Raw genomic sequence first — 24,829 nt, 5'->3', positions numbered from 1 at the left:
CAGCCAAGCAAGCCACGGAGCCTGATAGCAGTCAGCCCCCAGGGTTTTAGGACCTTATCTTTTTTGTCCCCTTTGTCCCCTCTTTCACTTTGCTCTGGCCATGTGACCTTCTTGTTCTTCTTCTAATTCACTGAGGACTCTCCCACCTCAGGCACTTTGTCCTTGCTGCCCCTCTCCCTGGAATGCTCCTTTCCCAGGAATCTGGAAGTCTCCTTCCTTCACCCACTATGGGTCATTATCACCCTCTCATGAGGCTTTTTCTAGTCACCTTGTTTAACACAGCATCCCCTTCTGCTCCCCATGCACATTACCCATCTCCCATCCCTGATTTTTACTCCCCAAAGCACTTATCTCCATCTAACATGCCATCTAGTTGACTTTATTTTCTGTTTATTGTCTGTTTACCCCTTTGGAATGTGATTGCTTATTTGTCTGTTTTTATGTATTTTGTTCAAGTATCTAAATCTGCCTTGTAGTGGGCTGTGGTCTAAGTAACATTATGGCCAAGAATTTACCAAGGAATAATGAACTACCTCCCCACCTCGACCAGGCTCCAAGAATGTCTTTGACTCCATATTCCAGCCTCTACCTGGAATGGCCTTTGTCTGTTTCTCTGAATACCATGCCATCCTTCAACGTCTGGTTGAAAAGTGACCTCCTCATGGAAGCCTTCCCCAATCTTTTCCTTTCCCGACCTGGATTGACTTTTATTTTCCCAAAAAATTAAGCAAAATGCAGAAGGAGAGCTCTCTTATATGATGTCTTACAGAGATAAAAATGAACACACACCAAAGTATACAGTGGTATGTATTTGGAAGGCAACCTAGCAATTTGGCAAATTAAAATGTGCATCCCCTTTGACCCAGCAATCCACTTCAAGGAACTTGTCCTACCCAAAAACCTGAGCAAGGGTGCAAAGACACGCATGCCAAGACTTTGCAACACTTTTCTATGATCAGCAGGGGCTGGTTTAATAAACTTTAGTACCATAGGCTAGTGCAGTCTGATGGAAAAATATGTCAAGATATTTGTCATCTTGAAAAAAACTGTCAAATGATATGCATTGTATAATCCCTTCAGTCTTACAGAAAACATCCTGGAAGGAAGGAGAGAATAAAGAAAGGGGAAAAGGGAGGGAGGGAGGAAGAAGGAATGAAGAAGGAAGTAAGGGAGGAAGGGAGTGAGTTAGTGAGGAAGACAGAATGAAAGAAGAAAGTAAGGAAGGGAGGAAGGAAGAGAGATTGTATGTTACCCTGCCTGAGATTTGGCTCTTAAGTCTGCGAATAAGACAAAAAGGGACATAATTTAGCTGGGTGCAATGGCACATGCCTGTACTACCAGCTACTCAAGAGGCTGGGCAGGAGGATCACTTGAACCTGGGAGGCAGATGTTGCAGTGAGCCGAGATTGCGCCACTGCACTCCAGACTGGCAGCCTGGGCAACAGAGCAAGACTCTGTCTCAAAAAAAATGAGGAGTGAATCAGTCTTGCTCTTATAAGGGTCCTATCAGGAGATATTTTTCTCTAATAAAATAGGGGTGGGAGGTGTGTATTGGGGGGAGCTTTCTAGCTTGTCATTCCTTATGGGGCAGCAGGTTGATGAGGATTAGGGAGAAAAATCTTTGGGGAAGAGAAAAATGGAACCACATGGTCTATTCCTGAATTCTCCAACAGATCCATTTGGTCCCAACCTCCAAGTAAGGTTCATTATATATTTCTCTAGCTCTAAACATTACTTCTCTAGTTTGGAGCCACAAACACTGGTGTATGCAAATTAGGCATCAGAGAAAAGAGAAGGGCTGTCATTTGCAACAGTTAGAGTGACCACTAGAAAGATGGCAGAATCTGTCAAAGAAGAAAGCATAACATGGGGACATTGTTCTCTAATGCCCATTCTCACTTTTTCCAAGGTTAAAAAACTCTTCATTTGTAGTTTTATACATGGTTGTCCAGAGTCAAGGCTATATTTTCCAGACTGTTTTCAAATTAGTTGTGGCCATATGATTATGTTCTTGTGAGTAAGATTTAAGTGGAAGTGTCATCTGACAACTTCTGGGAGACTTCCTTAGAGGGGAGCTGATGCATTCTCTCCCATCTTCTTCATCCTTTTTTTCTTCCTGTTGGCTGACATGCAGATGGGATGGCAGGATGGCGCAGCCATCTTGGGCTGTGAGGCAGATATAGCAACATGTGTACTTTTCAGATAAGAACTGAGAATGCAATGAAAGCAACAAGCTAGAAGGAGCTTGGCTCCCTGAGGTCTTCATGGAACAGTGTCATTATACTAACCCTAGACTGCTTACTTCTGGACTTCACTGCACAAAAAATTTAAACTTTCATCATGTTTAAGGAATATTATTTTGGGTCTTTGTTACTTATACCAATTTATATACATCATCATGGTTTCTTGGGAAGATATCAGAATTGGTAATAAGATTTGTTTTAGTTCTATCTTTTCCCCTAACTTAAATGCTTCCAAGTTCTCTTGTTTCCAATATAGAAATTAGAACTAGATATATCTCCCTCACATGCATTGATTTTTATATTATAGTAAAATACATTTCACAAAAAAGAGAATAGAGATTTGAGGAGTGGATACAAAAAAGTCTGAGGGGATCTGATTACACTGGTGTATTTTGGCTTTAGGCTATAAGGGGGAAGAGATCCTGCTAAATTAATTAATTTAAGCACAAAAGAGAGAGAGGATTAAACATTCAAGTTACAGCAAGTCCAGAAATGATGCTGGGTCTCTGAAAAGCTGGAAACAGGGATCCTCTGTGTCTCTTAACCCTACTTCTCTATAGTTTGGATTCAGTCTTTTTCATAGCGGCTTCGTGGCTTCTTTCACAAGGTGAGTTTTGTATCTTACAGAATTAGCCATTGGAGATGGATGCCTCCCTCTCTTCACTCTGTTGTGAGAACTCTCAGGAAAGAGCTCCAACTGGCCAATCTTGGTTCAGCTGCTCTACCTAGAGACCTATCAGTCATTGCCAGGAAGTGTGCTGTGCAAATGAACTGTTCTTGCAGAATGTGGCTATGCGGATTGTATATAATGAGCATGTGTTACTTTTATCGTAAGCGATGAGATGAATGTCTGCAGTGATGAGGTAAGTGTGGGACATGGTGAGTAGGAGGATATTGAGGGATGGGCTTCCTAAAAAGACAGTGCTGACAGCACACCCCTAGGTGACCACTACAGTGTTCAGGAATAGCAGGAGCAATTCTATTGGCAACAGAGCAACGTGTGGTCAAGAGACCCAGATTCTAGCCCTGGCACCATAAAGCTATTTGGCACATCTCTTTCTTCAGTGGGTTATTTACAGTTTACACATTTGTCAAGTGATGATGTTAAATCAGCTTGAATTAGCTGAGATGTTTTCAAAGCTTTATTTGGTTTACAGAGATTTTGGGGGGCACGGGTTTTGGTGCTAGGGATCCTCACTAGATCTTCTTTCCATTCTCTACAAAACCCGCCCACTTTCACACACACTCACACATGTATTCACATGCACTCTTACACACTTATACTCCCACCCATGCTCACAGACACACATTCACACATTTCCTATACATACACATAACCACTCACAACCACATCCACTCTTACTTCCTCACATTCATCTGCACACACAATCATCCACATCCTCTCACACTCATCTCACATACACACTCACACACCCACCTATAAACACACCGTAAGTCACAAACACGGATACACTCACATGCTCTCACAGTTACACACACACACACACACGTAGCGTACACAGAGTCATATTTGTTCTCTAGAGCTTGCTGGATTGGATGATCTCAAGTATCCCTCACAAGTTCTCAGCGTCTGTGGTTCCATTCAAATTGGGAACTGCCCAGGGCTTTGAGCCCTAAATTTTGGAGAACAGCAGTTGCTACAGAGAAGAGTAATAATTAAGAGGGTCCAAACAACTATGGGAGACTTTCTACCCTCACTTGCTCTTCCTCCCCAATCTGTCATGGCCAGCAGCAAGATGTGTCCTTTCACTAGTGATAAAAGATAAAGAACAACTGTAGTACCCTGGGGAGCTGCACTTATGAAAAAGATTTGCATAGCCTATTAATATATAATGTCTTGCCCATCCTTGGGTCCAGCTATACAGTACTGATCTATCTTTAAACACATGTAAATATAAAATACAATCCAAACACAGTCAGACTATCTGGCAAAAAATAAAATAAAATAAACATGTAGATAAGGAAAAAAATTCAGACTTATGGTATGTCTTGGTTTGGAACTATCTTCTCAGTGAACAATCACCAAAGTAAAGAAACTGATGTGTGCGGCTGAAGAGAAATGGATTGTCTTGGATAAGTCTCAGCGCTAAGTTTGGGGTCAGGTGTCTTTTCCCCTGGGGCAGGTGCGTGCTTCCAGTGTTCCTGCTGCTTGAGGCAGGGATGCCCCAGCCATCCTTTGCTATCCCTCTGATCTCTCCACAGGCTGCTATGCCCTTCTGCCTGGTGAGAAGACAGACTCTCCCAAGCACAAAGCCATGCTGTCTTGAGCTGGCACCTTCCTGCGTGGGAACCCAGAGTCACTCTCAACAGCCCTTTCTTTCTCCCCACAGCCTGTGAGCTGGGGAGGCGGCCAGCTGGGTGGTTCTCACATTGGGAAACTGGGTGGGGCCTGGGGAGCCCCTTGGCCTTGATCAAGAAGCCAGACCCAGGCCCCTCCCTGGGAATTCTATATAATGCAGAAGTGGTGAGAGAAAGAAAGCTTTGTGGAGAGTTGCCTCCCATTAGGACATGGGATGGTTGGCCACTGACACTGATGTGGGCAGAAATAAGTGGCTGTTGTTTTATCAGGGCTGGCACCTGGTTAGGACAAAGCCCAGTCTCCTTTGGAGGGCCCCAGATGGGGTTCAAGTGGGAAAAAATGGATCTCAGGGCAGAATGTGATGTGGATTCCATTCTGGGTGTTGAGAAAAACACAAAACAATAACCGTTTCTCCTCCTAAGAAGTAGAGTAGGTTCAGCAGGATGAAGGAGTTTTCTTGGGAATAAGAGTAGGTAGGATGTTCTTTGGCAAAGGGGACCATGCTTTGAAAAGGAGGGTGCTCTATGGAGCTGTGGGGGAGAGGGAAGAGGGGAGGTTCCCACATAATAAGGTGTTGTGTCAGAAATGAAAGGGAGGCAGCTTATCCTTCCTCATGATCTCCTCCCCTAGACAGTGACCCAGCAACAGGAGTCAAGGGCTGCTCCCAACACAGCTGAGTGGGACCATTCCCACTGCGGGTCTTGATGCAGAGCATGGGCCATTTGCTCATTACACATGGATGAAATGACCAGGTCTGTCTTCCATGTTTCAGGCACAATAAACAAAATAAACAAGAAATTTCAAGAAGCTCACCATGTACTAGGGAAGGCAGACAAGCCAACAGGCAAATCTGGCACAGCACCATGATAGTGGAAGGCTGGCGGCCATGGGAGTTCCCAGGAGGGGATCACATCAGGAGATGGAGAGCCAGGGATGGCTTTCTAGAAAAAGCAACATTTAAGCTGAGAGGTCAAGGATGACTTGGGCTTAGTTGGATGAAGGAGGGACAGAGGGCATATTCTAGACAGAAGGAATTGTACGTGCAAAGGCTTACGGTTTAGAGAAAGATGGTGAGTTCAATATGGCTGAAGGTTTTACCATATGTAAGCTCCCCAAATAAGGTGATGCCAGAGAAATGAGCCCGGCTCTGATATGCAGGACAGTGCCGAGGAGTGTAGGCTTTCTCCTGGGGGCAAAATCATCTCCTGGGGGTCCTGATGGGCATGGAGCTCAAGAGTGACATGATTGTGTGTGAGCTACTCTGTGGAGGTATGGCTACTCTGTGGGAGTTGGACTCCAAGAGGACAAGACCAAAGGCAGGGAGGCTGTTGCTGAAACCCAGGCAAGAGATGACAAAGGTGAGAGTGCGGGTGGGGGCACTGGGGATAAGTGCTGTGCGGGAGGAGACACAGATGGAGGGCATCCTAGATATGGGGAGTGTGGGAGAGGGAGAAGGAGAGGTCAAAGGTGATGCCAGGTTTCTAGTTTAGCAGAGATTGCAATTTTTTCCAAGCTGTGAATTGCACCCTTCCAGCTCTGGGGAAGCCAATTCTGCAGCCAGTCTAGTCTATCCCTGAGGGATGGTTCTGGAGTTGGAATTAGGAGTGGGGAGGGACCTAGGAAAGGGATGTTCCAGTGAAGATAGTGGTTCTGATAGAAAGACTGGACTCTGGCCTGCATATTTCTTATCTGACTCTGCCACCAGAATGTTCATGTCATGAGGGGAGGGGCTTTGCTTCTGTTGCTTTATTTTGTTGCTACAGATAATACCTATCTGTGCTACCAGTTGCTAGAATAATGCCCGACATGCAGGAGATGCACAGAAAATGTTTGTGGATGGGAAAATGATGGTGGTTACAGCTGCAGGATTAGGGGGATTTACCATTCCAATCAGTGAAACAGGATAATTAGATTCCTTTGGTATGTCACAGAAATGTCACTCTGGTTTCATTCCTTTTGATCAAAGGGTATCCAGGATGGTGCAAATGACCAGAATGGAGAGAAGAGGGATAATGGCATGTGCATGCACATATAGGCCTGTGAAGTACACACCCTAGTTGATAAGCAAGGAAATATACCATGATGGCTTAATAACTATTTCATTGTCATCGTCAGCATGGGTATCATCAATAGCTTAGACTGAGACATTAACATGTACCAGACACTAAACTCGCAGGTGCTTTATATCCATTATCTCACCTAATCATCACAGAAACCCTATGGAGGAGATCCTGTTGTGATTATAGACTTATGCAGAAACTGAGACTCAGAGAGGTAACAGAGGTGACCCTTGTCACACACCTCAGATATGTTGGGCCAGAGACTGAACACAGTTCTGTCTGCATCTAAGGCCACTTTCCCTCTATTCTGAGCTCTTGTTTCATGGAAGAAATAAATGTGGTTGAAACAGAAACTATGGGTAGAGAGAAAACCCTACAATGTCCCAGGAGGCCTCTAGGTTTGTTAAGAGTCCAAATGGACTGGCAAACTTGCTTTGGCCCCTGACTTGGCTGGACAGTCAGCAGGAAGTATCATCTTGTGGGTTTGTTAATTTATCATCCACCTGCAAGCCTTGTCATATAACTTCCAGACCTGATAAAATACCAAGAGACCCTCACCTAATACAACCCTGTCTCCTGCTTCATGTCCTTCCAAAACCACCCTCAACTGAGATGGGAGAGCCAGGAGCAGGTGCCTGCCATATCCTCTCCTGGAATCACAGTGCAACAACCTAGGGCCATTGTCCAGCTGCCTGGGACGTGACTTCTCAGGCTGGGGTGATTCTAGAACTACTGGGAGAATGGCTGGCATTTGGGGTTCTGGGCTCATGCTGGAGGTATTCTTAAAAAGTGCTTCATGCAACTCTGGACCCCATCCCAGCCCCAGAGTAACCCATTTCTTCTCTTGCACTGAAGAGCACCCTCTAGAGAGATGAGTCACTGCTCTGGGGGAAGGAAGTTACTATGGAATCTGAAATCAAAGGTGCCACTTTTCTGATTATTAAGCTAAAAGTCAGCTAAGCTGCCTGAAGGCTGACAGATTCAGCTGCCTGCTTATGCTGTTTTTCTTCTCACTGCAAACTTGATGAAAGTCTCCCTGACATAGTGAGTGGTAAGGGGGAGGTGAGGTCATAGACAGAGGCCCAGTGAGCGTGTAGAGTTTCCCCTTTGCCGTAGGAGCCCCATGATGACCAGAAACCTAATCAGTCCCCAGGTGTCCTGCTGGTTGTTGTTGCCTGAGGACCACAGGTGAACTGGAGGAAATATCCATCTTGAAGACATTGTTCAGCTCTCATCCAGACTGTCATTGTGTGATCAATCCCCTGTCCAGTGGTCCAGGGTACTCTTCCAGCCCCAGAATGAACTCTGAGGATGAGGACCACTACCTGAAAGGTTTCTCAGATGATACTGGCCCAAGATCTCCCCTGAGAAGCCCTCCCAGCACCTGCTCTTGGGCATCCATATTGAAAGCAATACTGTCTTTCATCAAGCCTCCTGCCTTCCCAACACAGTGTGTCCACTTGGAGAGAAGTTCTGGGTGATGTCTACAATGCTGTTTCATTAAGGTGTGTCCCAGGAACTGGAAGCCAGTCATTTCATCAGGGAAGGGCCTGGGTATTTGGAAGGAGCTGGGCAGAGGCAACAGGTCCCAGACAGGTTGGCACCAGCAAGATTTATCTGGGCATTTGTCAGAGAACTGCCAGCTTGTCCTAGGGAGTTTCCCTATCTGCAGAAGCCCGGAGGTGTGTGGACAGGGCCCTGTGCCAACGCAAAGTCTCAATTTAGCCTCCTTCTCCAGACACACACCAATCATAACAGCTTCCATTTTCAAACGGCACCCACGTGACAGGCCCTGTGCAGCCGGCTCTATATGATCTCATCACATCCTTTTGAGAACCATGCACACTTAGGGATTATTCTTCCCCTTTACAGGTGAGAAAACTCAGCTCAGAGGCTGGTGCCAGAACCACGACAATCTGAAGTCTAGTCAGTATGGTTTCAAAGCTCAAATTCTTTGCAATTTGACTCAATGAATATATATTGGACATATATGTTGTGGCAGACATGTTGCTAGACTCAGGGGCTTCAGAGGTGGATAACACTGTTCCTATCCTCTAGGAGATTACTAGAAGTTTTGACATATCCCTGAAAATGCTCTAGCACCTGGGACTGAGGAGGCATAGAGGAGGGAGGAATTCACTCTTTCTGGGTAATCAGTGATGACTTTTTCAGAGGCAGTGATCCTTCATCCAACTTTCAAGGAGTGTGCCAGGGGAAGATGACCCTTCCAAATGTGCTAGTATGTAACACATCTGTACTAGTATGTTTACTGCACTGTTGTTTATGGAAGACTTTCAGGGGGCTGTGCATATCATAAATGCTCATTGGTAGGGAAATGGTGGAACAAATTGTGGCCCAATCACATCAAAGAATATTTAGAAACCATTGAAAGAAACAAATTAGAGTCATATCAAAATGACACAATATTGATTGAGTGAAAAGCAAGCTGGAGAGAAGTGTGTGTGTGTGTGTGTGTGTGTGTGTGTGCAGATAGCCACGTATGTTGATATGATTTCAGAGCAAAGGATTCCCTGCAGAAGACTCAACATGGTCAGAGGAAGGAGATGTAAATAATGTCTGGGAACTACAAAGAGCTCAGTTCTGCTGGAGTGTCATGAGGAAGGTGAGGTGTCAGAGGGAGGCAGGAGGTTCCCAGGAGCTGAACAGTAGGTGTGGTTGGAATGAGAGTTTGATTTGGCAGTTGGATAGGCATCTTTAGGAACTGGCCCAATTTGGAGAGACTCGTGGCTGAATTCAGACTGGGATGAGTGTTGTAATGTTCACAGCCCTACAGAAGGGGTGGAAATGAATTTGGCTCTAGAATGGAAGTCCGGTCAATGGAGTGAGGCAGGTAAAACATTGGACAAGAGAATCCAGGCACCTGCGGTCCAGTCCAGTCCAGTCCAGCACAAACTCACTATGGGCTCTCAGATGTCCCTTCTTTCTGATCTCTCCTGGCTATTTCCAACCTCTCTTCAAATGTGTGCTGTTAGATTACACCCCAGCCACATCCAGGCAAGGCCCCTCAACAGTTAGTCCAGGCAGGACCACAAACTCTAAACACATATCTGTCCCCACTGCTGCACTGAAAATACCCTTATTAAGATAATCCCTGTCCCTCTTCCTCCTCATCCTTCTTCCTTCTTCCTTCTTCTCATTTTCTCCTCCTCCTCCACCACCCTCTTTCTTCTCCTCCTCCTCCTCCTTCTTCTTCTCCTTCTCCTTCTTCTTCTTCCTCTTCCTCCTCCTCTTCTTTTCTCTCCTCCTCCTCCTTCTTCTTCCTCTTTTCTTCTTCTCTTCCTCTTTCTTCTTCTCTTCCTCCTCTTCCTCTCCTTCTTCCTCTTCCTCTCCTCCTCTTCTTCCTTCTGCTCCTTTCTTCTTCTTCCATCAGAAGCATTTGACTAAGGAGCCATCTTCTCCTTTGCAAAACACTTTTCATCTCAGCTTGTGTGACAGGACAACTCATGGTTTTTCTTTTTGTCCTTCACCTTCTTTTCTGGCTCTTCCTTTTTTAAACTCTGAAATTTAACTGCTGCTCTATTTCTTTGACTATTTTAGATGCCTCATATAAGGGGAATCCTGTAGTGTTTGTCCTTCTGTAGCTGACTTATTTCACTTATCTTGTCTTCCAGTTCCATCCATGTTGTAGCAAATAGCAGGATTTCTTTCCTTTTTTAAGGCTGAATAATATTTCATCATATTAATATACCACATTTTCTTTATCCATTCATCTGTTGATGGCTTTTGTGTTGCTTCTATATTTTGGCTATTGTGAATAATGCTGCAATGAACATGAGAGTTCAGTTACCTCTCTGAGATCCTGATCTCAATTCTTTTGGATATATATCCAGAAGAGTGATTGATAGATCATATGGTAGTTCTACTTTTAACTTTTAAAGGAACTTCCATACTATCTTCTACAGCAGCTGCATCATTTCACATTCCTACCAACAGTGTATAAGTATTTCAATTTCTCCATAACTTCATCAACAGTTATTTTTGTTTAATAACAGCCATTCTCACAGGTGTGAGGTGATATCTCAGTATGGTTTTGATTTTTGTTTCCTAATGATTAGCCATATTGAGTATCTTCTCATATATCTGTTGGCCATTTGTATGTCTTCTTTGAAGAAATATTTATTCAAGGGTTTTGCCCACTTTAAAATTGGGTAGGGTTTTTTGACTTTTTTTTTTTTTTTCTATTGAGTTCTAGGAATTCTTTATATATTTTAGAAATTTATCCCTTACAGCTTCCACAGTAGTTTTCTTCATGCTATTGCACTAAATTGACTTGTTTATTTACCTTGTCTATAGCCTTCTTCTCTGTCTCTTCTGCTGGAATATAAATTCCATGAGGGCAGAGTCCAGTCTGCTTTAATTACGTTCTCAACACCTCAATGCCTGACACATAATAGAGGTTCAGGAAATAGTTTGTAATTGAATGAATGAATAAGTAAGTATTGATTTCTACTTCTAAAGGGTCCTTCTTTATTTACTTCTAAACTACAGCGCACCATGGTGCTTTGGATAAATCTCTCATTCTAGCCACATCCTCAGATATTCTGCTTCCTTTTCTGTGCCTCCAGCTCAAATTCAATTTTCTCCATGTGGTCTCCTTTGACTTTTCTTTTCTTTTCTTTTTTTTTTTTTTTGAGACAGAGTTTCACTCTTGTCACCCAGGCTAGAGTGCAATGGCATAATCTCCACTCGCTGCAACCTCTGCCTCTCCTGCTTCAGCCTCCCAGGTAGCTGGAATTACAGGCACCTGCCACCATGCCTGGCTGATTTTTGCATTTTTAGTAGAGACGGGTTTTGCCATGTTAGCCAGGCTGGTCTCGAACTCCTGGCCTAAAGTGGTCTGCCCGCCTTGGCCTCCCAAAGTGCAGGGATTACAAGTGTGAGCCACCACACCTGACTTCCTTTGACTTTCTATGGCAGAATTATTCACTCCCTTCTCTGTGCTCCTACAACCATTGCCTCTGCCTGAAGTCATGCATTTGTTTAATTCTACTGTATAGTTCTGTTTGCTTTTTCCTTGTTTGTCTTCCCTAGAAGACTGTAAACTCTTTGAGGACAGAGATCATGCTCTAATTTTGTCTGTATTCCACAGCATCTTGTTCATTTATTTTTCAAATCAAGATACCTTGTTGAATGGAATGGGATCTGGCTGGCAGCACTCTCACACCATTGCTTGCACAGACTGGCCAACTGGTTTACCTGGTTTGCCCAACAAAGCCTCCTTAGATCTAGGTGGACTTCCCGTTCCAGAAGGCAATCCTGTGTACTCAACTTGCTAATGAGTTTCATCCTTTGGATTCAGATTTTCCTATTTGTTCAGAATTGCAAATTTCAGTGCCAAGCTACAAGTCCAACTTCATTCATTATCCTCTCATTTATGTTCATGGCATATTTCAAAGTTAACATCTAAAGTCAAAAATCAAAGGATTTCCAAACTTAGTTTTTCCACTCTCTTGAGGTTCCTTCCATATATCTAGGCTATCGCTAACATCAAATGTCCCAGCTCCAGAAATGTAGGCTGGGCTGGCTTTTTTCTATTCTCTGGAAGAAAGCTGTGAAACTCAGCAAGATGTGATTCCTCCCCTTCTTCGCATATCTTCACTTGTTAAATTCTACTTATTATTTAAGGCTCAGCACAATCAATCTTTTCTATGTTTCACATATCACTTGTCATGATAAGTGAGGTGGGAGCTTGCCTGGCAGACTCAAGAAATGGCAAGAAGGCTGATGTAGCTTGGTGAAGTGAGGGAGGCCAGATTATGGGAGATGAGGTGACATAGTTGACAGGGGTTATGGAGGGTGTAGAGGAGTGATTCTCAACCGGGGGCCATTTTGACCTCCGGGGATATTCGGCAACATCTGGAGACATTTTTGGTTGTTACAGTTCAGGAGTGGGGGTGGGATGCTACTGGCGTCTAGTAGGCAAAGGTCAGATATAGTGCCAAACTGTTTGCCTGCCAGGTTTGAGGGAGTAGAGGAGTAGTTCTCAACTAGGGGCATTTTGACCCCAGGGAATATTTTGCAGTGTCTGGATATTTACCTTATGCTTTGATTTGTTCTAGATACACTTTCACCTACATGGCCTCTAATCTTCTCAACAGCCATGGAACAAACATATGATCCCCTTTACCATATAAGAAAACCACAACTCAGAGAGGCTGAGGTTCTTGGTCAGTATGTGACCATGGCAAGACTGAACCTCAGCTCACCTGCCTGGAAAGACAGTGCTTTCTCCATCCTATTGGGTTGTTGCAGCTGCTGACTCAATCCACCATTCTCAATAGTACCTCACTCTATTCAACAAAAATTTAGCAAACACTTCCTATGCACCAGGCAGTGTTCTAAGCACTTAGAACACATTAGTGGATATAGCAAACAAAAGACCCTGCCTTCATAGGTCTATGAAGGCATATAGATAATTATATTCTAGTTGTGGAAGACATACTACAAACGATAAATAGACTAAACAAGTTATGAAGTACTAGAAAGTACAAGTTATGAAACGAACACCAGGGAAAGTGGGATACAGAGTCCTGGAGGGATGGGATGGTGGACTCAATTTCAACACAGTGATCACAAAGCCACATTATGATGGTGATGTTTGAGCAGAGACTTAGCAGAGGTAAGAGAGTTAGTCACGTGGGATTGGGGAAAGAGTCTCGGATCTCAGTCTGTGGAAAGAGCATCCCAGGCAGACAGCCGGTACAAAGGCTCTGAGGTGGGAGCTTGCCTGGCAGGTTTGAGGAATGGCAAGAAGGCTGATGCAGCTAGGGAAAGTGAGGGAGGAGAGGGTATAGGAGATGAGGTGACAGGGCCAGCAGGTGTTGCAGAGGGTATAGAGGGAGTAGAGGAGTGGTTCCCAACCAGGGGCCATCTGATCCCAGGGGATACTTGGCAATGTCTGGAGACATTTTTGGTTGTCACAACTTAGGAGTGGGGGTGGGATGCTACTGGCATCTAGCAGACAAAGGGCAGGGATTCTGCCAAACATCCTACAATGCACAAGTCAGCCCCCACAAAAAAGAATTATCCAGCTCCAAATATCAATCTTGTAGAGACTGAGAAACTCTGGTTGTGAGCCTTATAGGACTTTGGCTTTTACTGAAAGATGGGACACCTTTTGAGGATCTTGAACAGAGAAGTGACATGATTTGACTACATTTTGCAAGATGCCTCTGCCTGCTGTACTGAGAATAAATAGGCTATAAGGATAGAGGTAAGGGAGGAAGCAGTGAGGTCAGTCCGGAGATTACTGCAGTCAGCCAGGAATTAGATATAGGGCAACTCATCCCCTTCTAGGTTGGAAGGTTCTGGAAGCCAGGGAGGAAGGGCAGTAGCATTTATGGAGCACCCAGAGGGAGCTAGGCTTTCATATACATTATCTCTTTAGACCCCATCTGATCTTTATTAGTCCCAGCACTTAGATTGGAGTTAAGTTGTTTAAGTAGTTTGACATCGCCGGATGTAAATGAGGCTTTGAGTAGAAAGACAAGAATGTTTTTATCACACAGCGTTTGACCATTCAGTGTTTATTTTGGGTAATGTTATTTCTTCACCAATAGGGTGGATGCCTGGACTGCAGGTAGGCACATGGCCTACTGAAAGCACACAAAGAAACTCTTGGAGAAGCCCAGACAGAGCTCTCCTGTGGTACCTGTGTGTTATCATTTGGCAAATATGCCCTAGGGAGGTGCCTTGGTGAGGCTGTGACACATTCCATTAAGAATAAACATTTGCCTAGGGCACCTGAAGCCAGGCAGCTGTTGCCACTTTTCCTGGAAGAGGCAAGCTCTTAAAAATATCTATATCAGGGTCTTTTCTCCAAGAACTGGAAGGTCATCATGTAAAAGTGGACAAGTAGGTGTGAGGGGGGTTGCAGGGGAGCAAGAAGCTCAGTCAATAAAATACCAGATGGTGACTCATAGCAATTGATAATGGAGCAAGCTTGTCTCTGTCGTGCCAGTGAAATAATTCACAATTGTATCAACAATGGTGTGGTCCTGCTCTCTCTTCTGCAGGGTTGTTGGGGGAAGTGGGAAGAGGGGGGTGGTATAGGAGATGCTGCTGATGACATTTTCTCCATCCTAATTGCCTTTCCCATTCCTGGGATAGGTTATTAGGCTGACCAAGCCTCTCCTCTGTGGAACTCTCTCCTCTCTAGGCTTCCATGGCCATATGTTTCATGCCCTCAGCACCTTCCTGGTGCCATTTCTTCTGCCTGGAATCCTTGTTTCCTAGTGCTCCTCTAGCTCTGCTTCACAGATTGGGTGGCTTAAAAACAGCAGAAATTTATGCTCACAGTTCTGGAGGCTGGAAGTCTGAAATAAGATGTTGTCAGAGCCACCCTCTAAAACCTGTAGGGGTTTCCTCTCCCTAGCTTCTGGTGGTTGCTGGTAATCTTCATCGTTCCTTGGCTTACAGCTGTGTCACTCCTATCTCTGCCTCTGTCACCACATGATAATCCCCAGTGTTTCTATTTTCACATGGCTGTCTTCCTATAAGGACGCCAGTGATATTGTGGTGACATCTATAAGATGTCCTCATGCTGGTCCTAATGCTCAGTACTTTAGAAGGAAGCACTTACTTGGAAATAGGGTGCTTGCAAATGTCATTATCCTTATTTTTTGGGGGGAGGAGATACAATTTAATCCATAACAACATTCTTCTCAACTTTTCCCTCATAGTAGAGGTACACTAGCAAGCAAGCTAGCCCTGCAGTCCCTGGGAGAATTCTTAGGCTCTCACTGAATGGATGGATGGAGGTCTCTTCAGATTGTTGTTTTGCTGCATTAGTGGTCTTTTGGTCTATTATTATTCATTCCAAAAAGGAACAGTCCCTTTCCCACCCATGTGATCCTAATTGAGCATCAAATATGATGCATAGAATTCCAAACAACAGTGGTGAATCAGAGTGCTGCATCCCTCCCAGGAACAATGGTTGATCCAGTGGGGGAACATGACCCAAGAAGGGATGATCAGAGTTCTTTTATGAAACACTGAAATATGGCGTTAGGAGAGTAGGTATTCCTTTCTTTTGAATGCAGTTGGAGATTGCAGAAGCCTTCTTGTCTATCATATAAAGCGAGCTCATCTAAAGAATGAAGCAGGGACAAGCAGACAGAGAAGACAGTGATAAGAGCCCTGGTGACATCATTTCAGGCCCTGGATCCAGCTGTGCCTGAAGGCATTGCCCCTGGAATGCTAAGAAACAAAAACAATGACTTTCCTTTTTATTTTAACTACTTGGAGTTGGGTTTCTGTTACATCCATGTGAAAGAGTTTATTAATTCAGTTGCCTTCCACCATTACCAAGCTCTTTTTTTTTTTTTTTTCTGAGAAACTCTGTCGCCCAAATTGGAGTGCAGTGCAATTGCACAATCTTGGCTCCCTGCAATCTTGAACCCTCCCGGGTTCAAGTGATTCTCCTGTCTCAGCCTCCTGAGTAGCTGGAATACAGGCGCCTGCCATCATGCCTGGCTAATTTTTGTATTTTTAGGAGAGAAAGGGTTTCACCATATTGGTCAGGCTGGTCTTGAAATCCTGACCTCAGGTGATCCACCTGCCTTGGCCTCCCAGAGTGCTGGGATTACAGGCATGAGCCACCGGGCCTGGCCACCAAGCTCTTTTCTAAAACAGCAACCACATCATTGTCAAACATTGCCGTTAACACTATCTTCACAATGCGAGGCACTCCACAAAGCACTTTCTTGCACTTGAAAGCACTTAATTGGGATTCCCCTTGCTGAACTCTGAAGCCTCAAGCACACCATGCATTTGGCAAAACGTCTTAGACATTTTTTTACATTCATGGCTTTTTAACTGTCATTGCTACAACATTCATGAAAAGGGGTTCATAATGCAATAAAGGGAGTTCTGAAATAGAAGTCAGAAAATGTGGGTTCAAGTTCTGGCTCTTCCAATTACTAGCAGTTTGACTGTCAAAAATTTACTTGGTTTCTCTGAGCCCCAGTGTCTCTATCAGTGTAACAGGCACACTCATTCCTGCCCTCTCTACTTCTCAAGATTGTTGGGAGGATGAAATGAGATTAAGTAGGAATTGGCAAACTGTAGTTCATGGGCCAAATATGGCCCACTGACTCTTTTTTATAAATAAAGTTTTACTGGGACACAGCCATGCCCCGTTATTTACATATGGCTACCATTCCATTCACACTACAGCAGCGGAGCCAGGTGAGAGACTTTATGGCTGGCAAGCAGAAAAGCAACATTATGTCAAGGGCATTTTTCTATTCTATTTACTATCTGGGCTTTACAGAAGAAGTTTGACAACTCCTGCTCTACAAACACAAGGTATGGTTTCTGCTGACATCAGGGTTTCCTTAGGTAATCCCTATGTCCCTACCTGGAAAGCTTCTTCAAGGAGCTTTTCTAAAGTGATAACATCCAAAATTGGCAAGATGAATGATGAAAATGAGAACAAATTTTCTGGAAGGCAATTTGACAACACTTCAAAAGCCTCAAAAATACAGTCATGTGCCACATAACGACACTGTAGTCCATGATGAATCGCATATACAACAGTGGTCCCACAAGATTATAATGGAGCTGCCCTATACAGGTGTACTATTTTTTATCTTGTAGCCATATTTTTACTGCACCTTTTCTATGTTTAAATACAAAAATACCACTGTGGTACCACTGCCTGTAGTATTCAGTAGTATAGTAGCATGCTGCACAGGTTTGTAGCCTAGAAGCAACAGGCTATATCATCTAGACTAGATGTGTAGTAGGCTAGACTGTCTAGGTTTGTGTAAGTGCACTCTATGATGTTCATATAATGATGAAATTGGCTAACAATGCATTGCTCAGGACACATCCCAGTCATTACGTGATGCAATACTATACAACATTCACTTAGACCTCATCATCCCATTTCTAAGAAGTTGTCTTAAGAAACAATCAGAGTTGAGATGCATCTACAAATTTAAGAAGTGATGCTGAAATAATTACTTAAATTATTCAGCAAATTATATAGTCTTTCCACATTATGTTTCCAAAGAACTTTTAATAGGATGAGAAAATGCACCTGTTATAGTATTAGTGAGAAAAAAAATTCATTAAAAAACACATTTAACATGATTCCAATTTTATCAAGCAAAACTAGCAGGAAACATACCCCAATTTCATGGTGATTTTCTTTGGGTAGGGGGATTACAACAGGCTTTTATAATGTTAATTTTCATTTTTTCTTGTTCTTTATTTCTTCTTAATCCGAAAAAGAATAATTTAGTGAATATGGGTGGCATAAGCTTGAGAAATAATTGATGATTTGAGTTACCCTCTTATCATCATATAGAAACAGGGTATTATCCTGAACAGGGGCCATGTGGGGCATGTGGGTGAGTGGAAGGGGATGAGGGACCCTGGAGCGGAGGAGTCTGTATCCCTCAGTGACAGTGACTGCTGCCACTCAACTATGTCAACCATCACTATGCAGAGATCTGACATAGACTGAGTGTTGTACGTCTTTTAGATCTCTTTTTTTTTTTTTAAAGAAAAGTCAGAAATTTAGATTGCTATGGTGATTTACCACACTGATATGTGTGGGTCAAATAAACCACTTATGCCACCTGAATCCAGCTTCCCAAGTCACTGATTTGAAATGCCTGCTCTAGAGCCATGTGATTTTGGTGCTGAAATTATAGCCGCAGATTGTCTAGTCCAGCTGCTCCTCCAATTTTTTTTTTTTTTTTGAGACAGAGTCTAGCTCTGTTGTGCCCAGGCTGGGGTGCAGTGGCACAATCTCAGCTCTCACTGCAACTTCCATTTCCCAGGTTCAAGCAATTCTCCCACCTCAGTCTCCAAAGTTGGTGGGATTATATTTTTAGTAGAGACGGATTTCACCATATCGGCCAGGCTGGTCTTTAACTCCTGACCTCAGGTGATCCGTCCACCTCAGCCTCCAAAAGTGCTGGGATTACAAGTGTGAAGCACCATGCCCGGCCTAGCTGCTCCATGTGATTTTGATGTTATGAAATGCCTTTATCCACAGTCACACAACTAAGTATCAGCAGAGCCGAAACTGGAGCAAAGAGGGGTTGTTGCTTCTCAGACCAGAACTGACCATTGTACCTCTCCCCTCCTATAGCTTTCTCCATCTCAGAAAACTGGTGCCAGCACCACCCCAGGTGCCCAGGCTGAGTGTTCTCTTTGGTACTCATCACACATGAAGACCCAGCAGGCCTCCCCTTTAAATATATCTTGTCTTCATCCTGTTTCCCTCTCTTTCCATTGCTATCCTCTAAGTCTAAGCCCCCATTACCTCTTGCCAGGCCCATATCAATAGCTTCCTAACTACTCTCTGGTCCTGTCACTCTTCTGCTTAAAACTTTTATTGGTTTAAAAAAGAGTAGGTAAGACCCTGCTCCACTCCTACCTCCCTCTTGAGCTCATCTTGTATCCCTCTCCCCTTTACTATAGTCTTTCAACTCCTCCAACCTGCTGTCTTCCTCCCACCTTGAAGGACTTTGTCCATGCCTCCCTACCTGTCTGACATTCTCTGTTCACATCTCTCCATGTTGTTAATTTCAAAGAATCCCCGTGGTCTCTGAATAGTGCTGGCCCATCCTAAGTGCCATGTATGTGTCAGCTGTTGTGATTTTTACTGTTATCATCTCAGCCCAAATGTCACCTTCCTAGGTTAGGTCATCCTGTGATTCTCCTTCATAGCAATCGCCACCGCCACAGTTCAGTACCCAACTGCCCTTATTTGTTTCCCAGACACTGCTTCCTTGAGACTCCAGGGCACCTCAGGACAAAGACTGAGTTGGTCTTGTTCAATCCTCTATATCCCCAGTGGATGTCAGAGTGTATTTATAAGCACTCAGTAAATATCAGTTGACTGTTGCTGAATAAATGCTTACATCTGTACAACTGTGTAAACTCTAATGTCCAGTGGAGCCTTCAACCCCACTACCACTTGGCCATGTTCAGATGAGGAAACTGAAGGTCAGGGGGTCATAAGTGACCATGGGTCTGTGGCTCATGAGAACATAAACTCCTACCCCTGAGGCCTTAGCATGGTGCCCTGGCCTGTGCTTCTGGTTCTACTGGCTGGGCGAACAGTTACTTCTGCTGCTTCCCGTTCAGAGTTGGTCAACATATATATTTTTCAGTGGCAGGAAGTCTTGCCCGAGGTGGGAATGTTACTGGGTTAACAGCTGGGAGAAAAAGAAATATTTTTCCCTTTGTTAGCTGGCTCTGGGCAGCCTGAAAACTCTTGATCCTCACTGTCTGCTGCTTGGGACATAATGACCTGCTTTCAATCCCTTTCAATTATGGGATTTCTGATAGGAATTTGGAAAACAATCTAAATCCCAAAGCTTGGATGGTAGCCCAAGTTTCATTCCACGTCTCTGTACCCAGTTTTTCAGAGAGATTATTTTTCACCTGCTTCTCAGGCAGAGCCTTGTCCTCCACACCTCCCATTACTCCCAAATTCCCTGCCTGGGGACTGTCCAGCCATGCTTCTTTCTTGATTTCCTCACTGGACAGAAGCCTCCCTTTTGCCTCTCATGCTGGGCTATGTTTTTCAGTGCTGGTGGTTGTCCTGAAGCAGTCCTTAGCGGGTGAAATACTTGGGCTGGTGTCTAGGGAGAGGCAGCCATGGGCAGGGGCCTGGGAGTGAGCAAAGCCAGGTTTGAATGCTTGCTCTTCCTTGTGTTAGCACTGGGGCCTTGGGCAACTGATCTAAGATCCCAAGCCTCAATTTCCTTAACTGCGAAATAGGAATAATCATTTATATCTTTTGGGATTTGTGGTGGAAACACCCAGCACATAATAGGCAATTTTTAAAATCATTTTCTTTTCTTGCCTAACTTTTGGTAGGACTAGGGATAGTTGGGTAGCAAGTACATTGAACATTACAGTGATGGGTTAGAGAAGGGAGGGTCTCTGAGGAGACTGGGCAGCTGAGAAGTCTAGTCTAGGTCAGAGGCTACAGCAGTCTCTGGCCTTGCTGTGTGTCAGTGTGAGTGGAAAGTGAATGACTTCTGGACATTGGAGCCAGACAGACCTGGATCAAATCCCAGCTGTGCCACCTAATGGCTGGGTGACTGTGGGGGATTCAGCTGCTCTGAGCCTTAGTTGCTGCATCTATAAAATAGGGGCTCCTGTGTCCAGGGTACAATGAGGATTGGAATAAGATACAGAAAGCCATTCATTCTGCCCAGTGACCTTTACTCTGTGATCTTCTCCTGCTCTAAAGGAATGGGGCTACTCTGCCCCTGAGTTTGCTCAAGGGAATCTCCTGGGGAGGAACAAATAGGAACTGGAATTCTTACCTGCTTTGTTTCCTAAATAACAACAATTACAGCGGCTTCTCTTTATTGGGCACCAAGTGTTCTTAGTGTTTTTTAATAGTGAGGAGACTACAGCCCAGAGGCCGTGACTTGTCCAAGGTCACCAAGAGGGTCGAGGAGAGAGCTGGACTGTCTGGTCCCCATTATGGACTGAATGTTTATGTCCTCTCAATAATCATGTGTTGAAGTCCCAAATTCTAATGTGATGGTGTTAGGAGATGGGGCCTTTGGGAAGTGATTTATCATGAGGGCAGAGTTTTCATGAATGGGTTCTCAGTGTCCTAATAAAAGAGGCCCAAGAGAGATCCATCTCCCCTTCCACCCTGAGGAGATATAGCTATCTATGAACCAAGTGCCATCTATGAAGCAAGGAACAACCCTTCACTAGACACTGAATCTGCTAGTGCTTTCATCTTGGACTTCCCAGCCCCAGAATGATGACAAATAAATTTGTTTCAGCCTCCCAGTCTATGGTATTTTTGTTACAGCAGCAGAAATGGATTAAGACACTCATACAGCATATACTCTTTCCTCACACCAACCTCCTCTCTGACTTTCTTCCCACCACTCTGAGCCTGGATTCCTGAGGCTCAGATGGACCTGAGCCAGCTGTTATGGCCTTATTTGGATGGAGTCACTCCCATGGGAGCAGCATTTCACCCCCTTTCCGTGCACTCAAGAGCTCCTTCCAGCTCTCAATGCCCCCAGTTTACTAACTGCACTGTCCCCAGCAGGTCAGTCAGGCAATATCAGGAGGTGGTAGTGGTAGGAATTCTCCACCTTCCCTGCATCCCTCCACCAGGTGGGAGCTGTGGCAGGCACAAGGGCTGATCAGGTGCTCCCAGGAAGATAGGGAGGAAGAAGTTAAAGATGATCAAGAGAGGGTGCCAGGGGACAGTTCTGATTCTAGGGCAGAGGTCAATTTATCTTCATCTCTTCTGCCCACATGGGAAGCAAGGGCTCACGAGCCTGCCCCCTATAAATGGGAGAGAGACGTCCATAAACATCACACTTCAGAGGCAGAGGCTGGACTGGTAGGAAAGAGGAGGTGACATTGAATTTGAGCCCCAGAGGACGGGGAGGCTGTGGGCTTAGGCTGCTGGGAAAGTCAAAATGTGACGAAGAGGGAGCTCCCGGTGACGCATTTGTGGAATAAGCCCCTCCTTTAAAGCTTGGTTTCTCAGTCCATGCTTGCCTCCCTTTTTTCTCTCCTACAGAACGTCACTCCTCTGCATTCCCCTCCCACTCCTGCAGTCTCACAGAGACGAACCAGTGGCCTTGCTGGGTGCCCCGGTCCCTTCCCTGGGCTCTGTGGAACATCAACACAGCTTGATTCAATATCAGCAAGAAGACTACTGCCAGGACAGTGCTGTGCTTGTCAGACTGGCCAAGAGGAGGCCACACATGAAGACTGAGCAAGAGGCAGCCAGTCACCCTCTTGAGCTCCTGGGTAAGGGAGAACTTCCCTTAGCAGGTAGATCTGGGAAGGAGTAGCCAGAGACATGGGCTGCCTTTACTTTTCTGGGAAACTTTAAAAAGAAGCCAGATGTTTGCGTGTCCGGTAGTATTTAGGTAAGGTCTTGATTAACAGAGGAGAAATAGATGTTTGCCTTCCCGGAAAATATGGATACTTCTACATCCACCCTCACATAATCTCAGGGCATTTCAGTGAAACAGATGAGGGCGAAGCCTAGGATTGGGAGACTTTGCAGGGAGTATCCCAGATCAGAAGAGAATGAGCAGAAAGTAGCTATGGGGGAGGAACGCTTGGCTAAGCCACCTTCAGAATCTTGTGAGCTGGCTTAGTTCTGGGAGGGGAGAGAAAGGGCCAAGTATAAGTGAGGCGTGGGGTAGAGGGAGAGGGACAAACAGGAAGAAATGCAGCCACATGCTAAGATGCCCACAATAAGGGCAGAGTCTAGGCCCTCACCATGTTCTCTGAAAACTGTCTCTCACTTCCATCCACGGAATGAGCTCCTGGAGTGAAAGTTTATTTTCCCTGGACTTCAGACCCTGGCTATAGCAGGTGGGACCATGGTTGGACCCTGGAGTCATGCGGGCCAATCAGATCATCTCTCTTGAAGATTTGGAACAAAAACAGGAAAACAATTGGGGCAATTGATAGCCTTGCAGGAAGGAAGTGATTTTACTCTAGATCTGGTGTGGTCATTGTTTTTTGTCATTGTTGTTTGTTTGTCATTGATAAGGAAAAGAAAAAAAAGGCACACACACAAAAGATGCTTTACAGAGAGAAAAAAGAGAGAAGCGGACATACAACCAAAGAGTCTTAATGCAACACACAAGCTAGTAGGTCCTTCCGTTCAGAAACTGCTAGGAACACCCACTGCCTGGTCCAGAGGATCTGAGACTCCGAGCAGCCTGGGAGGTGGGGAAGCCCTCAGAAGCCACCTCTGCATCCCCGTCAGCCTGCTGGAGCTCAGAGGATGGCCAGCGGTTGATCCTCTACTCAGAAATGACCTTTGCTTTCTTCTGCACCATTTCTGACTCCAGCACAGCTCATCAATTAGCTGCGTTTAGGCCCTGGGACAGCAGACCCAAGCCTCCGATACAGGCCACTGACAAGCGCGCTGTGGGCTCCAACCACCCCGGAGGCCTTGTCATTTGTGAAAGACCCACGTGCTTTTCTGTCTCCACTGCCTCTGCTTTGTCTGCTTGATCTGAACCGCGAAAAAGGACAGCCATTCTTTAAAGTTCAGCTCACGTGTCACCTACTCTTCTGAAGACTTTTCTAGCTTCCTCAGGCATAATTAGTCATAATTAGTTCCACTCTCCCATCACTTCCCAAAGCTCTTTTTTTGTAGGTTCTGCCATTGTGGCATTTTTCGTATTTTATTATACATACTTGATATTTCAGTTACACTTCAAAATACAGATGTACTACATGTTTTCGGTATAAAGTGAAGAAAAGAATCCCTCTCCCCCTCAATTCTTTCCAGCACCATTTCCCAAAGCTAATCACAATTAGTAATATATTTGGAGGGCTTCCAGAAACTTTTATGTATAAGTAAGTATACATAAGGATGGATGGATGTACAGTAGCCCCCTTATCTGAGGGGGGATACATTCCAAGACCACCAGTGGACTTCTGAAACCCCAGATAGTACTGAACCCTATATATACACTTCGTTTTTCCAATTACATATATACATGAAGTTTAATTCATAAATTAGGCACAGTAAGAGATTAACAGCAATAACTAATAATAAAATAGAACAATTATAACAATACGTCAGCATCACTACCCTTGTGCTGTGGGGCCATTATGAAGTAAAATCAGGTTGACTTGAACACAAGCCCCATGACACCACCACTGTCAATCTGATAACTGAGATGGCTGATAAGTGACTCACAGGCAGGTAATGTAGACAGCATGAGTACAGTGAACAAAGTATGATGCATATCTTTGGGAGGACAGAGCTGGACAGCATGAGATTTCATCATGCTACTCAGAGCAATGTGCAACTGAAACTTTATGAATTGTTTATTTCTGAAATTTTTCATTTAATGTTTTTTGAACTGAGATTGGGCTTGGGTAACTAAAAACTGGGAAAAGTAAAATCGTGTATAAGGAGGACTAACCTGTATAGGCAGTTATTTGACGCAAATGGGGTAATATAATGTTATTTTTCTGTAACTTGTACTTTTTTTGCTTTTTCTTTTCTTTCTTTCTTTCTTTCTTTTTTTTTTTTTGAGATGGAGTCTTGCTCTGTCACCTAGGCAGGAGTGCAGTGGCGCAATCTTGGTTCACTGCAATCCCTGAATCCTGGGTTCAAGTGATTCTCCCACCTCAGCCTACCGGGTAACTGGGATTACAGGCGTGTGCCAACACACTCAGCTAACTTTTGT

At 44.5% G+C, this 24,829-nt stretch overlaps 1 protein-coding gene and 1 long non-coding RNA gene across 5 annotated transcripts in view; one reads left to right on the top strand and one right to left on the bottom strand.

Moving 5' to 3' along the window:
- Positions 1 to 24,829, bottom strand: part of SYN3 (synapsin III) — a 493,528-nt gene that overhangs the window by 136,992 nt on the left and 331,707 nt on the right. The gene's annotated exons all lie outside the window — the stretch shown is intronic.
- LOC116542139 lies at positions 1,966 to 23,647 on the top strand. The gene is made up of 2 exons (XR_004265082.1): positions 1,966 to 3,106; positions 22,180 to 23,647. It is a non-coding gene; the product is annotated as an uncharacterized LOC116542139 (long non-coding RNA).

This window comes from Sapajus apella, unplaced genomic scaffold (genome assembly GCF_009761245.1).
Source record: "Sapajus apella isolate SASKATOON/1434 unplaced genomic scaffold, GSC_monkey_1.0 scaffold162, whole genome shotgun sequence".
Lineage (NCBI taxonomy): Eukaryota > Metazoa > Chordata > Mammalia > Primates > Cebidae > Sapajus > Sapajus apella.
This window is presented reverse-complemented; position numbering and strand designations above follow the sequence as displayed.